The sequence below is a fragment of the Canis lupus genome, chromosome 8 (assembly GCF_003254725.2).
Source record: "Canis lupus dingo isolate Sandy chromosome 8, ASM325472v2, whole genome shotgun sequence".
Lineage (NCBI taxonomy): Eukaryota > Metazoa > Chordata > Mammalia > Carnivora > Canidae > Canis > Canis lupus.
The window spans coordinates 41,531,490-41,546,993 of record NC_064250.1 but is presented as its reverse complement, the minus strand read 5'-3'; the positions used below and the strand labels follow the sequence as shown (position 1 = coordinate 41,546,993).

The 15,504-nt window shown below is 46.8% G+C and overlaps 1 long non-coding RNA gene across 1 annotated transcript; it reads right to left on the bottom strand.

Moving 5' to 3' along the window:
- Nucleotides 1–974: 974 nt before the first annotated feature.
- LOC112657347 (uncharacterized) lies at nt 975–14,561 on the bottom strand. Its single transcript, XR_003134961.3, has 5 exons — nt 14,306–14,561; nt 14,129–14,224; nt 11,777–13,841; nt 4,162–11,447; nt 975–1,085 (listed from the first exon to the last, which is right to left on the bottom strand). It is a non-coding gene; the product is annotated as an uncharacterized LOC112657347 (long non-coding RNA).
- Nucleotides 14,562–15,504: the final 943 nt, after the last annotated feature.

Sequence of the window (15,504 nt, the reverse complement as noted above, 5' to 3'; positions counted from 1 at the left end):
TTTTTTTAAGATTTTATTTATTTATTCATGAGAGACAGAGAGAGAGAGGCAGAGACACAGGCAGAGGGAGAAGCAGGCTCCACGCAGGAAGCCCGACGTGGGACTCAATCCTGGGTCTCCAGGATCACACCCTGGGCTGCAGGCGGCGCTAAACCACTGCACCACTGAGGCTGCCCTCCTCAAAGAGTTAAAAATAGAGCTACCCTACAACCCAACAATTGCACTGCTGGGGATTTACCCCAAATATACAGATGTAGTGAAACCCCGGGACACCTGCACCCCGATGTTTATAGCAGCAATATCCACAATAGCCAAACTGTGGAAGGAGCCTCAGTGTCCATAGAAAGATGAACGGATGAAGAAGATGTGGTCTATACATACAATGGAATATTACTCAGCCATCAGAAAGGACGAAGACCCACCATTTGCTTTGACGTGGATGGAACTGGAGGGTATTATGCTGAGTAAAGTAAGTCAGTCAGAGAAGGACAATCATCATATGGCTTCACTCATATGGGGAATATACGAAATAGTGAAAGGGATTATAAGGGAAAGGAGGGAAACTGAGTGGGAAGAATTAGAGAGGGAGACAAACCAACTAACTCTGGGAAACGAACAAAGGGTTGCAGGAGGGGAGGTGGGCGGGGGTTTGGGGTAACTGGGTGACGGGCACCAAGGAGGGGACTTGATGGAATGAGCACTGGATGTTATACTATATGTTGGCAAATCGAACTTCAATTTAAAAAAATAATAAAATTTTGGGCAGCCTGGGTGGCCCAGCAGTTTAGCACCACCTTGGGCCCAGGGCCTGATCCTGAAGACCCAGGATCGAGTCCCGAGTCGGGCTCCCTGCATGGAGCCTGCTTCTCCCTCTGATGTTCTTTTTCTCTGTGTGTCTCTCATTAATAAATAAATAAGATATTAAACAATAATAATAAAAATAAAAAATTTAAAAACCCATGGGATTTTGCAAAGCTTTTTGGATTTCATAAAAATAATATATTTATATGCTGTATATTTTGTAGCTTCTGGGCCAGGTGTGAGTCAGTACCTCATAGTCCAACACATTACTTCCACATGGAAATCTAGAATAAAAAAAAAAAAAAAGGAAATCTAGAATATCATATCAAGTGGGGGTAAATAGAAAACTCTAAATGGCCATACAATCCTTACCTTGTGAAACAGACAGGGCAAGTATAAAATGACAGATAACAAACTAAAGATCACAATAGTGGACTGTTCAAGATCACACGGTCCAGAATTGACAGCATGAGGATCCTTGGGTCATCTGAGTCCCAGGGACTCTCTCCATTACACCACACAGTGTGACAGACTCGACCCTACAACCATTCTCTTTGCTTAATGAACTTAATCCATACACATAAACACACAAAGGGCCTACTAAGTTTTCTTCTCATCTTTCTACATGTATGTATATATATTTCAACACTCTTTTCATATTCTGCTTTTTTTCACTTTGGTACCTGGTACATATTTCTCTGTGTGGCATCATATTGTCACTTTTAAAAACTATAGAGTCTTCCAGAATATTAATATAACCCAGATAGTTTAGCTATTCCCCTATCATTGAGAATTTGCATGTTTCCAGTTTTACGCTGTTCTAAAATAATGCACACTCACTTTAAACTTTGCCTTGGGGATGAACAAACACGTGGATCTGAAAACACCTATCTCCCGAGCCCCTGGCTGACTGGCAGCCTTTGGGAGATTGTATTTCCAGACACTTCAGCTATATATTTGTTGTTCCCAATCAACTAATCAATTAGGGTTTATTGAGTGCCTGTGTGGGGAACAGGGTGCTCTCTGGTGCTGGAGGAAGCGAAGAAGCATAAGCATAGAAGCACGATATTCTCTGAATCTTAGGAAGTGTACATGTAACCAAGCAGGCATTACAACTTCAAACCAAGTTGGGTTTGAGTTCAGCCAGTAAGGTCTTCTAAGCAGAACTGGTCGAGATGGGACCAGAATGTGACGGTAGTGGTGAATAGCAAGAACTTTAAATAGATCTCTGATTTATTCTTTTGCCTGTCAAGGGTGTTAGTTCTATTCAGGAAGAAGATGCTAAAAATGATAGAGTGAGTAGGAAAAACAAGGTCAGGGTTCCATGAAGCCTTCCCTAATTTGTCACATTTTACTTTCAGACTCTAATGGTGAGGGTCAACATTAAAAATCAATATAAAGTACCACTTCCCTGACTCCCCTTGGTGGGGCTCGGCAAAAGGATAAACAGGACCTGGTTGCTAGGTTTATCTTACTTCCCCTTAAACAAATTACTTAACCTCTCTCTGCCTCTCTTGCCCATCTTATCAAATGGGAACAACAGTAATAGTCTCATGGGACTCACAAGACTATAACAAGGATTGCTTGAGATCCTGACAAGTGCTTTAGAAAGAACAAAATGTTGCGTAGATGGTCTGAAGGAGGGAGGCTGGGACCACATCTCATTCAAGCACCCAGGACAGCGCGGGTCTGGCACACGGTAGGAGCTCAATAAATATTTGCTGAGTGTACAAGGGAAATGGCACATATTACCATGAGTCCTTAAAGGGCAGAGAACCCCACATCATTCCATCAACTCAGAGCCTTGAGGGGGTGGCTCCCTCCACTCCAGCTGCACCTCCATATCCATCCTCCCTAGTGCAGTCCCCAACCTATCACCCCTGTATCTACTACAAGAAGTTCTACATTCAGGGCAGCAGAGATTCAAAGCCTAAAGTTTATCCCCAGTGGAGGAGCAGAGGCAAGCACCGACCACAGGCCAATCTCCTCAGGTTTCAAGGGCTGCAGGACTCACTGCCACAAGGGACTGGCCAGCTCAGCCCTCATTTCCCGCTCCTGGCTGCTGAAGCAGGGGAATGCGAGGCCATTGTGTCAGCAGCCAACAGCAGCCCTTGGGCCAGTGGAGGACACCTGGTACCAGACAACAGCTGTGCCCTGATCTACCTCCAGCTGGGACCTCAGGTGCTCTATCATCTCCTAGACCAGCCAGGCTGCTGCTCCTGAGCATTCGGTACCAACAGCAGAGACCATCCCCCTGGCTGGCCTGAACTAGGGAGCCAGTTCAAAGTGACTCAAACCTGGCCCACTGGCTGGACTTTCCCAAGGAGCTTTCCTGCATTTCTTGAGTCAATGCCATCTTTCTCATTGTGATATCTGAGAGGACAGGATGAGCTGTGAAGATCTACAGCTGTGGGATTGTGACAACTAGTCACTTTCCAAAGCCTGATTTCTTTCCTCATGCCTTTGTCTCTGTATTTGCTCTCCACCCAAAACAAGATCCAGAGGGCAAGGCACATGGCTAACTCTCTCACGGCTTTCTCATTCCAGGGCTAGGAACTGTGTCTGCCCCAAAGCAGGTGCTTCATTAATATTTGTGAGTGAACAAATGGACTTTTTGCAATGTTTATTATAATAAATGATAGTTATTATAAATATGTGATTATTATAAATAACTTTAAAAAAGAAGCGGTAATTTACATAGTCTTTCAGGATTAACATATACACTGTCCTGCCTTACTCATTGATTATGTAGTCATTCAGCTATTCATATAACCTTGTGTTTGATCTGTAGGAGCTAAGAATTAAATAGTCGTATAATGTAGTCAGGGCTATCAGACAGGGGCATAAACTTCTATGAGTGTCTCTGCTGGGGAGATTTGACCTAATCAGGGAGGTCAGCAGAAGCTACTTGGAGGAAGTTCATTTGAGCCAAGATCCAAACAAAGAAAGTCATTAACTGGGAGCCACAGAATACTGGAGAAAGAGGAGATGCCATGTGAAAGGCCCAGTGGCAGAAGGGAATGTGCAAGGAGGAGAAACTGAGGGTCAGCTGGGGAGTAAGGAGTAAGGGAATAAGACTGAGTCAGCCACCTTGGAGGGGACAGAGAAGCAGCAGATATTCAGTAGCATCCAGATGTGCTCGATAGGTGCCGTGGGCCAGGGCAGGGTGCCCTTTAGGAGGTATCATCTGCTCCAGGAGACTGTTTCCAACCCCCCAGTCTACGTTAGGGCCCTCCTTTGTATTCCAGTGGGATTGAGGGCTTCCCATAATTATTTAACTTATCAAAGTTTACTTCAATGATCTGTTTTCTTACTTTTTGGCTTCCTCATCTCTTGGCTATTCATCTTATGCATGCATACCTGACACAATGCCAAGGACATGATGGTGTCTCCATTAGCGTTTGACGAATGAATGCATGGAGAGCCCTCAGATCACAGAGCACATTGGATATGTCTTTGAATCTCTGCCTTCTCAGGAAGCCCCCCGCTGAGTCCTGTGCTGCAAACAGGAAAGAGGGGATAGTGGTCTATGCTGATTTTTGGAGGAGAATGGAACCAGAAGGCTGGAACAGGGAAAGGTTGGGGGATGCTATGCAGTTAGTGTTACATGAAGGAAAGAAGGATTTATAAAACGATCCTTAATAGAAAGGAGGGCAGACAGTATCAAGGAGGATTTGTTTACCAGATGCTGAAAAGAAATTTCAACAGGTAAAGTTGCATGAGATTATAAGGATGAAAGAGAATATCAACTGATATTTAACAGATTCTCACGTATTATGTGCCGAGCACTGTTCTAAGTGTTTTTAAAGTAAGTTATTATGCCATTTAAATCCTCATAATGATTGCATGGAGCAAGTAACTGACTCTATTTTATTTTTTATTTTTTTAAAGTTTTTATTTATTTATTCATGAGACACACACACACACACACACAGGCAGAGACACAGGCAGAAGGAGAAGCAGGCTCCATGCAGGGTGCCTGACATAGGACTCGATCCTGGGTTTCCACCTTCACCCTGGGCGTGAAGGTGGCACTAAACCGCTGAGCCACCCAAGGATCCCCTATGACTCTATTTTATAGGTGGAACAAAGAGTACTCCTCCTTACCCTCCACCCTACCTCTGGAGCCAAGCAGCCAGGAAGTGATAGAGCCAAGCTCTGAACCCAAGCACTTTGACCTGGAAGCCAGGCTCTTAACTCCCATCCCATGCTGCTCTGAAGCCAGCCCTCGCTCTGCTGCTGGTATACCTGATGATTTGGTATCTTTTCAGAGATCCTCCTGAGAAGGAGGTATCCTTCCCCATTTTGCAGATAAGAAAACTGAGGCTCAAAGACATTAATTTGCCAAAAATCAGCCAGCTGGTAAGTGACAGAGCCAGGATCTATGATGACGTCCTCACTGCCTCTCTTATTTCCTCAGTGCCCTCGGCTGAGCTCTACACCTGAGTCATCTCCGGTGCTACTCTCTTGGCAACTTGGGAACCTCAGCCAAAGCCCGGCAGGTGGCCGTACCCCATGCACATTGCTGACTCGGCAGCCCCTTCTCTACTCCCTGGCTGCTCACCCTAACTCCGAGCCTCTAACCTGCCACAACAGAGATGCCAACCTGGCACGGGATTAGGAACAGCTAAATCCATCAGCAACTTTTTGGGGAAAAAATAAGTGCAGATGAAATCTATTTATATAACTCTGATGGGAAGACAACAGCCTAGGGAAGTTGGTTAAGGATTCAGCAAGTCAGCATCGAAGGGACCTGCAAAGCTGATATGAAACATTCCAGGCAGGGCTTGGAGCCCCAAGGAGACTTGCTGTCTTACCAGTTGGGTGCCAGAGTGCTTGTCCTAGGCTGCCCTACCCCTGCTTTCCTGCTCCATCCCTCAGGGGCTCCCTTTGCAGGCAGGCTCATGGTGTACCTGAATCGGGGCAAAAGGACAGGTGGACCCAATCCAGGCTCTTTGATACAGTCCTGGGGCCAAGTTGATAGCTCAGGCCTATTATTCTGCATGGTGTGGTTGCTTTTCACCTCAATAATCTGATTCAAAAAACATCTGATGCAGGCTTCACTATTCAGTTCACCTTCCTAAGGTGACATGTTGCTGTGACAGTCTGTGCCTTGGTTTCCCCATGTATGAGAACAGAAACTTCTCAAGCTTCTAGCACATACAAGCTTGACCAAGGGAGCCCTCCCTGAGACCAGAACTGAAAAGACTTCCTTTTGTGGGCCAAGGGAGGCAGCCTGGTGAGGGTAGGGGTCAGGAGACACTTGGTTTTCAGGACCAGGTAGATCTGGGTTCAAATCCTGGATCTGCCTCTTCCTGTCTATGTGTTCTCCGAGCCTTGGAAATCATAACCAATCCAATCCTCAAGAAAATCCTCTGAGGTAAGTGCTATCTCTAGTTACACCTTTTTTTTTTTTTTTTTTTTTTTTTTTTTAAGTAGGCTCCACACCCAGAATGGGGCTCAGTGTGGGGCTTGAACTCATGACCCTGAGATCAGCACCTGAGCTGTGATCAGGAGTCAGATGTTTAACCAACTGAACCACCCAGGCACCCTTCTAGTATTATCTTATAATTGAGAAACGGGGCTACGAAGAGGTAAGTTAACTTGCCCAAAGTCACAGAGCTGGTAGGTCAGAGTCAGGTGACCTACCTCTGGTCTGTGCTCCTAACCACCACCTGATACTGCCCTGCTTCCGGTAAGACCTAAAGAGTAGAATTTTGATCCTGGCCCTACCAGTAACTTAAGTCACATGTCACTTGGGCCTCATCTGTAAAATGAGGGGAGAAGACCTCTGATTCTACACAGTGTAGCCTCTAAATTGTTTCTGAGAGTGTGTTGTCTCTGCTCATCAGAGACACCCACAAGGTGCTGGGATGGTTGTCCGGAGATCTCTCCTCACTGCCCCCTACGTTGCCATACCCTGCCTCTTAGCCTTGGCTTCAGGGATCAGCAACCAGGGCAGTGAAATAGCATCTTCCCCAGGGTCTCCTGGGTGTCCATAGCAGCCCTCTTACAGAGCTCCCGGGTGCTGCGAGGAAAGAGGTGGGCTTCTGGACAGTGTGGACCATGCCCATAAGTTGCATCTCCCCCCTACACACACATCAAAGTTTGCTGGGCTCCTTAGTCACACTGCATGACCAATTTAATGTAATTCTGAGAATCTCAGTATTGGAGGGGAATGGGCAGCTAGGTCAGGAATGCAGGAGTGTCATCTTCAGCAGCTCTAACCCCACTGACTGGCATGCCCTTGTAATGGCCAGCTCAGCCTAACATGGGCCTCAAGCTAGGGCTAGGGGAGTCTCCTAGTTGGCCCAAACAGAAGTTCTTCCTGAAGTTGGGCTACAGTGTGACTTTTCTGTCATGCCCATCTTCTGGAGCTAGTGTGGCCCTTTGGAAGATTGCAGGGTCTCTCTCATGGGACAGTCCTCCATCAACTTAAAGAGAGTCCTTGTGTCCTTGCCAACTCTTCTATTTTCTAGATTAAACATCCCCATTTCCTTTCATTCTACCTCTTAGGTCAGAGTTCTTTGAGGCTTTTTCCTCACCACACTATTCCCTCTCTTCCCGATCTGTCCTAATGGGTTTTCCAGGAATCCCAATTCAAGATCCCTTTCAAAATACTATTCTCAGAGCACAACACTCCAGTGCTTGGTAGGCTGAGACTATGTCTATTGTCTCTCTTTGCCATGTCTTCTCTCCACCCCCTCCAACTCTCCAGCCTTTCTTCTGGAAACTGCACACCACAAAACTCCATGCATGTGGTCCTAATAGGAGATGTCATGTTCAGCTATGATTCTGCCCCTAAGGCCAGTTGATTGGCCAAGAGGTTGGCACTATATCTAAGCTGCTCCAATCAATTAATTTCTTGGGATTTGGGGATGAGTGCTTCTCTGGTGGCTAAAACTGTGAGATATAAAACTCAGCAGCTATTGGCAGCTATATTGATTGGACAGAGTAGGCTATGCTATGGAAAAGAATCAATCCTGAGATATTTAGTGCCTTAATCCAATGAAAATATATTTCCTTTCCATGCAAAGTTTGATGGGGGTTGGATACTTCTCCTGGGACACTCTTCTCCAAGTGATGATTCAGGGATCCAAAATCCTTCTATCTTGAAATTCTATCCTCTTAAAAGTCTTTCACTTCCAGCTGCAAAGATGGGTGGAAGTGAAGGGAATAGAAGTGTAGGGGGAGGACATCTTCCACCCACATTACCCAGTGAGGTTTCAGTCTAAAGCCTCACTTAACTAACCGCAGGGGAGACTGGGAGATATCATTTTTCTATGCACTGAGGGAGAAGAGAAAAAACAAAGATTGGTGAAAACTATCAAACTTGTGATAGGAAACTTGCTGTTGCCATGCTTCTTTGCCATGTGCAGAAAGCTGGTCTGTACTGAGAGAAGCAATCACAGGCAGGAGGGGGAGAGATGGGGAAAGTTCCAGATTAAACTGCTCCTGATACTCATCACCTTCTCTAGGGCTTGTTTTCTGCTCAATACCACAACCACAGTGTCCCTCCAGGACGTTTCTCCTGTGCTGAGCTAATTCTGTATTACTTTTGGTCACATACATCTAAAGGAGACTAATTATCTAATACATTCATCTAATACATCTAAAGGAGACTAATTATCTAATACATTCCTTGTCTTCACATTTAATGCTATTAATGCAGACTAAATGATCACACACTCTTTTTTTTTTTTAACCTTTTCCCTTGAGCTGTCATAAATTCAAATCTCTCCAACTGGACTTCCTTATCTAATTCCAGTAACCTCTGATAGCAAATATTTTAGACATTGTAGACCATACGATCCCTGTACAACTACTCAACTCTGCTGCTGTAGCGTGAAAGCAGCCACAGATAGTATATAAACAAATGAACGTGGCTGTGTTCCAATAAATCTAATTTTACAAAAACGGCTGCAGGCTGGATTTGGCATGCAGGCCATGGTTTGCCAACCCCTGATCTAGCTGTTTTTTTTTAGATCTGAGCTTGGGATTCTCATTTCTCCCTATTAAACATAATCTTGTTAGCTTCAACCCATCTTTCACTCAGCAGACATATTTTTGGATCCTAACTCTACCATCAGCATAGAAGCTCTCCCTCCCTCCTTTGTGTCATGTGCATATCAAATGGGTTTTCAATGTCTTAATGGTTCATCAGACTAGCAGGCCTTTGAAAATGTAATGAATGGTGATCTTGGTGCCCCTCCTGAGAAAGGTCACACTGGGAAGCCAAGATCCAAAGGATAAGATGCTTGATGGCACCCCCTTCTAATCACTCAGTGCACAGCTTCTGCTGACCTGGGGGCAGAACCCTATCTGTTTCTCTTTATTTCATGGAAGGCATATGGCTCAGGACAGGGGTGGGAATAATTTGGGGTTGTGTTCTTCTCTGAAGAATTCTTTTATTCAACACTCATTGCAATTCAATGTGATAAATCCCATGTCCTTTCCTTCCCGGTGTCCTCCAGCAATCTCTGGGTATCCTCCATAGGTTAGAGCCATGGATCCCAATCTTAGTGCTGGGGGGAATTTAGCAAATCATCAAGTCCAGTACTCTTCATTTTACAGATGAGAAAACACGAAGGCCAAGATGGAAACAACTTGCTCAAAGGCAAGGAGGGCATCTGTGGAAAAGAAGTCTGGAGCCTGGGGTCCTTCATCCTCCTTCCACATCTTTCCACAAGGAACTGCCTTCAGTGAGCTTCCAGGCCATGAAGCCCTAGGAGCCCTCCTCTGATACCAGCCCAGTGGACAAAGAGGATAGGAATTGGGGGACATTGTGTACTGCAGTGCCTCTATCTGAGCCTCCCAGCTTGCCATAAAATGAAGAGAAGATAGAGTTTTTCCTGGGATGCCCAGGTTTTGTGGACTGTTTGTCTCATAGGTTGGGTCTAAAGCCAAAAAGTCTTTGCATTAGTCATAAGCAAAGTGAAGTTCATGAGCTGCTTTATAAATTGTCTTCTTTAAACCAAGCTGATGATGTTTCCTTATGAATCGCAATTTCTATATGCATGTTTCTTTTCCTGACTCCCATGTGTTTTTTTCCAACACCAATATGTGTTGTTTTTCCACATTAATTCTCCAATTCTCTATCACCACCTACATGTCCAACAATTCAATTCAATTCAGTTCTAACACTATCTACCTGGAGTTAACATCAGATCTCATAAGCTAAAGGACTTGGTCCCATATACTGTCCCTACTTTAAATACCAGTGTTGTGGGCAGCCCCAGTGGCACAGCGGTTTGGCGCCGCCTGCAGCCCAGGGCGTGATCCTGGAGACCCTGGATCGAGTCCCATGTCGGGCTCTCTGCATGGAGCCTGCTTCTCCCTCTGCCTGTGTCTCTGCCTCTCTCTTTCTCTGTCTCTATGAATAAATAAATAAAATCTTAAAAAAAAAATACCAGTGTTGTGCCCAAGATTGTGAATCCAAGAAACCACCGAGGAGCTGACACCGATGCAAACACACGAGGGTTTATTTACAAGCTCCAGCTTGGGTCCAAGTGTACCCGACACAGCGGAGCAGGGACTTGGACCCCAAGGTGGGTTTCAGCTTAGTTTTAAGGGCTGGTCTAGGGGCAGCCCCGGTAGCGCAGCGGTTTAGCGCCGCCTGCAGCCCAGGGTGTGATCCTGGAGACCCAGGATCCTGGAGATCGAGTCCCACATCGGGCTCCTTGCATGGAGCCTACTTCTCCCTCTGCCTGTGTCTCTGCCTCTCTGTGTGTGTGTCTCTCATGAATAAATAAATAAATAAAATATTTAAAAAAAAAAAAGGGCTGGTCTAGGGGACCTCCAGAAGGAGTGGAGCAATTCCTCAAGTTCTGTTTATTTTGATATGGGGCCTTCAAGGGCATTGAGCTCTGTTCTTATTCTAATATGGGGCTTCCTGCCCTTGGCTTGGGCTCTGTTTTTATTCTAATATGGGGCTTTCTAGGACATTAAGCTGTAAACTGTCTTCTTTCTGTAAGGTAAAGTTCAGCTCTTATTCACAGGGGCCTGGGATGGCTGTACTTGTGCTAACCCTGAACTTAAAGTGGAATGGCCTTAATTTTCTCAGCCTCCACATTTCCCCCTCTCAGAGGAACCTAAGGAAGGACCCAATCATGGGTCCAGGGTGCTCTCAGAGTGAGCCAGGGGGAATGATTAAACCAAGATTCTAACCAACCTTGTTGCTGTTCTCGCTCCCATTTACATTCCAGTGAAGAAGCAACATCCTACGTTTAAGGCAGCACATAACCCCCCACACACACCCTTTGTTGTAAGAAGACTAAGTCTAATCCCCTTTTATGTTGAAGGACAACCTCAGACTAGGGAGTCTTGGAGGTGGGAAGTAAGTGAGAACGGCCCAGTCTTAGCTTTAGGGGATTGTCCTTGTCTGGTTGGCTTTTCCATTCTGGAACAAAGTCCTTGAGAACGGCGTGTGGGTCAGCTGGCCAGACGTGGGTGTAGTGGACCCGGGGAGTAATCCCTTCGACCTTGAGAGCGGTGGGAGTGGTCAGGATCATGATGTAAGGTCCCTTCCAACGAGGTTGAAGTGTCTGGTGTTGGTATCTCCACACGTACACCCAGTCACCTGGTCGATATCGATGGGGGTCCGGGGGTGGCCCAGTCTCATAAAGGGCCCTCATCTTAGGCCACACCTGCTCATGGGTTCGTTGTAACATTTGGAGGGAGAAAAGAAGTTGGTGATCATCAAATTCAGCAAGTACCTCAGGTTTTAAATTGGGGATAATAGGTAGAGGACGATCGAACATGATCTTGTACGGAGTCAGTCCCCTCTTATATGGGGAGTTCCTCACCCTATATAGGGCGAAGGGGAAGAGTCACCCAGTCCCTGCCAGTCTCCAGGGCTAGTTTAGTTAAGGTCTAATGTTCTGTTCATCCCCTCTACCTGTCCTGAGCTTTGGGGCCTATGTGCACAATGTAATTTCCAATCTGCCCCAAGTACTAGTGCCACTCCCCGTGTTACCTTAGAGACGAATCCTGGGCCGTTGTCTGATCCAATTTTAACAGGAAAACCATACCTCGGCAAGAGGTCTTCTAGCAGTTTCTTGGTCACGGTCTGTGCTGTTTCATGTTTGGTGGGAAATGCCTCTGTCCATCCTGAAAAAGTATCTACAAACACTAGTAAATACCTGTATCCATATTTTCCAGGTTTTACCTCAGTGAAGTCCACTTCCCAGTAGGCTCCTGGGCGGTCACCTCGGAGCAGGGTTAGATCCATGGGCGGTGGCATTAGTTAACTGGCATGGGTGGCAGCTCGCCACAATCTGCTCCATCTTTGCTCCAGAGTCTTTAATAGTGATCTTTGCATGTCGTATGAGGTCTTTCATCTTCCTTGTTCCCATGTGAGTACTTCAATGCATTCTGGATAGGACTCGCCATCCTACTTCCTCTGGCAGGATGATGCTGGAGTCTGCGGCCCTCCACCAGCCACGCAAGCACTGGGTCATGGGCAAGCATTTGATCCAGTGTAAATCAGCATCAGTATAGTTGGGGGTGTCCGGCAGGGTCGGTGCCCCCCGATCGGGTCTCCGTTTCCATGGTTACAGCCCCCGCATCCGATTCCTTCTCAGATGGAACGGCTGCCTTCTGTGTACCAGGTGGTGTCCGCATTCTACAGTGGCTGGTCCTGGAGATCAGCTCTGATTCCATGCACCTGTGCCAAAATTTCTTGACAGTCATGCAGACGGGGGTCCCAGTCTGGGTTAGGGAGATGAGAGGCATGGGGTATTGGCGCACCCTGACATGGTCGGCCCCCGGCTTTAGTTATGGCCGGTGGGTGCCGGGCCAGCCCAATTCCCTCAGGTTCTGCCCACGCTTCGGGAAATTCCGGCAGCCAACAGTCCATGTCAGTCATTGGGACTGAGGGCGTTTAGAGGAGACAATATTTGTCTTCTGAACTCAGGAAAAGCACCTGAATCGGGTGCCCCTCCTTGTTTAGGATTTTTGCCCCTTCGGGGTGGAAACAAATTTGTGCCCCCATCTTGGTGAGCAAATCCCGACCTAACAACGGGTAGGGACACTCAGCGATGACCATGAAGGAGTGGGATACCTGGCCCATGCCGAGATTCCCAGTTCTTCGGGTAGTCCATGAGTACTGTTTGGTGCCCGTGGCCCCTTGCACCCATGAAGTCTTGTTTGCCAATTTCCCTTGGGGTTGTAATAAAACCGAATGTTGTGCCCCAGTGTCCACTAGGAATTCAACAGGCTGCCCCTCCACTTTAAGAGTTACCCTGGGCTCGGGGAGGGGTGCTGAACTCCGACTCCCCTAGTCGTCCAGGTCCTCCATTTTCAAGATCTTGGCAGGGGCCTTAGATCTTTTGTTAGGGCAGCTTTTTACCCAGTGGCCCTCTTCTTTGCAATAAGCACATTGGTTTTTGTTCAGCTTAGGGCGCTCCTGAGGGGGACCAGGGCCATCCTCCTTACCTGTCCCTGAAGCCAGCTTCTTGAGGTGCCACCGTCTTTCCCGTGGGTTGTCCATGGTTGTGGCCAGCAGGACCATGGCCAGGTTTCGGGTCTGCCGGTCACTTAGTTTGGTTTGTTGTTCTTCCGGACTTTCTTTATTATATTATTATAGACTCATTCTGCTACTATCACTACGTCCTGCAAGCTCTTCTCTTCCAGTGTCTCTACTCTTTGCAATTTCTTTTTAATGTCCGGAGCTGCCTGGTTAACAAAAGCCATGATAATTGCGGTCTTTGTTTCCGGGGCTTCTGGGTTCATAGGGGTGTACTGCCTAAAAGCCCCTATGACTCTCTCTAAGAAGGCTGCTGGACTCTCGTCCTTACCCTGTCTCACATCATATACCTCGGCCAGATTGGTCGGCTGCGGGCGGCAGCCTGGAGACCTGCCCTAGAGTCCGGCGGTGGACCCGGGGTCTCTCCTTACCTTCAGCCGAGCTGTGCGCTTTCGGGGGTAAAAAAGAGTTTTAGCCAAGGAGGGGAATTTCCGGTCATGTCCTGCCAGACCAGGATGTTGGGCACCTGGTCAGGGTGGCCGTCTGGTTTGTCCCTGAAGATCACGGCCTTAACCTGTAAGATAGTAGGTAGGTGGAAAGTTCCTTCTCGGGGCCATCCCACGCCAAAGGTTGGCCATTCTGACATGCAATAAATTTGAAATCTCCATCTCCTTATGTAAACAGTTATGACAGTTAACCAAGACACAGTAACACAGACAAATGCACAAACAGTTAACAAGGACATAGTAACACAGACCAGCACGCAAAACGGGTAACAAGAACACGGTAACAAACGTTCCAATAAGGCGGCAGAGACAAAACAGAAAGCAACCCGAAGGGCTGGCAGCCGGCCCTCCTTACAGGTGAGGACCCCGTCCTCCCGGTGGGGGCAAGGGACGTCTCCTCAGGATCCCGGGTCGACAGCCCGCCAGCGCGTCCGCCTAAGCCAATGCCGACCTAATACAGATTGGAATTCCTACAGGTTAGAGCTCTCAGAGAATATGCGCGCAAAAGGTGGAAAAAGTTGAGTGCACTCACCACGCGTGAAACCCTCCGGATAGGGTCCTGGGGTCTCTCGGATCCCGGACGAGCCCCCAAATGTTGTGCCCAAGATTGCGAATCCGAGAAACCACCAAGGAGCCGACACCGATGCAAACACACTAGGGTTTATTTACAAGCTCCAGCTTGGGTCCAAGTGTACCTGACACAGCGGAGGAGGGACTTGGACCCCAAGGTGGGTTTCAGCTTAGTTTTAAGGGCTGGTCTAGGGGACCTCCAGAAGGGGTGGAGCAATTCCTCAAGTTCTGTTTATTTTGATATGGGGCCTTCAAGGGCATTGAACTCTGTTCTTATTCTAATAGGGGCTTCCTGCCCTTGGCTTGGGCTCTGTTTTTATTCTAATATGGGGCTTCCTAGGACATTAAGCTGTAAGCTGTTTTCTTCCTGTAACTGAAGTAAGGTAAAGTTCAGCTCTTATTCACAGGGGCCTGGGATGGCTGTACTTGTGCTAACGCTGAACTTAAAGTGGAATGGCCTTAATTTTTTCAGCCTCCACAACCAGCTGCAAGTGGAGTCCCCAATTGACCCTTATTTCTGCCTGACCAATTATAAATTCAGAGGTTTCCATGACTCCCCCCAAGTTTGATAATTCACTGAAATGACTCACAGAACTAAAGACAGTGCTTTACTTATGACTACCACTTTTTATTATAAAGGATACATCTCAGGAACAGCCAAATGTAGAGGTACATAGAGTAAAGGATGAGGGGAGAGAGGAGGATGGAGCTTTCAGGCCCTTTCAGGGCACATCACTCACTGAACACATTGATGTGTTCACCAACCTGGAAGTTCTCAGAATTTCATTGTTCCAGAGTTTTTATTACTCAATCTCCAGCCCCTCTTCTATCCTTAAGAGTTTGGGAGGTGGGGAAAAATTCCCACCCTATAATCATGTGTTTGGTCTTCCTGGCAATCCGCCCCCATCCTAAAGCTAGCTGGAGACTCTGCCCTGAGTCACCTCATTAGCATAAACTCCAGCGTGTTCAAAGGGCTCATTATGAATAGCAAAAGACATTCCTATCAGGGAATTACAAGGGTTTTAGGAGCTTTGTGCCAGGAACCCAGAAGAAAGACCAAAAAAAATTTTTTTTTATTATACTATATTATACCATATAGTTCATAAATCAGCTAGGATGTTTATAGCTACAGCCCTAGAAACATCTGTATACACAGTTTAT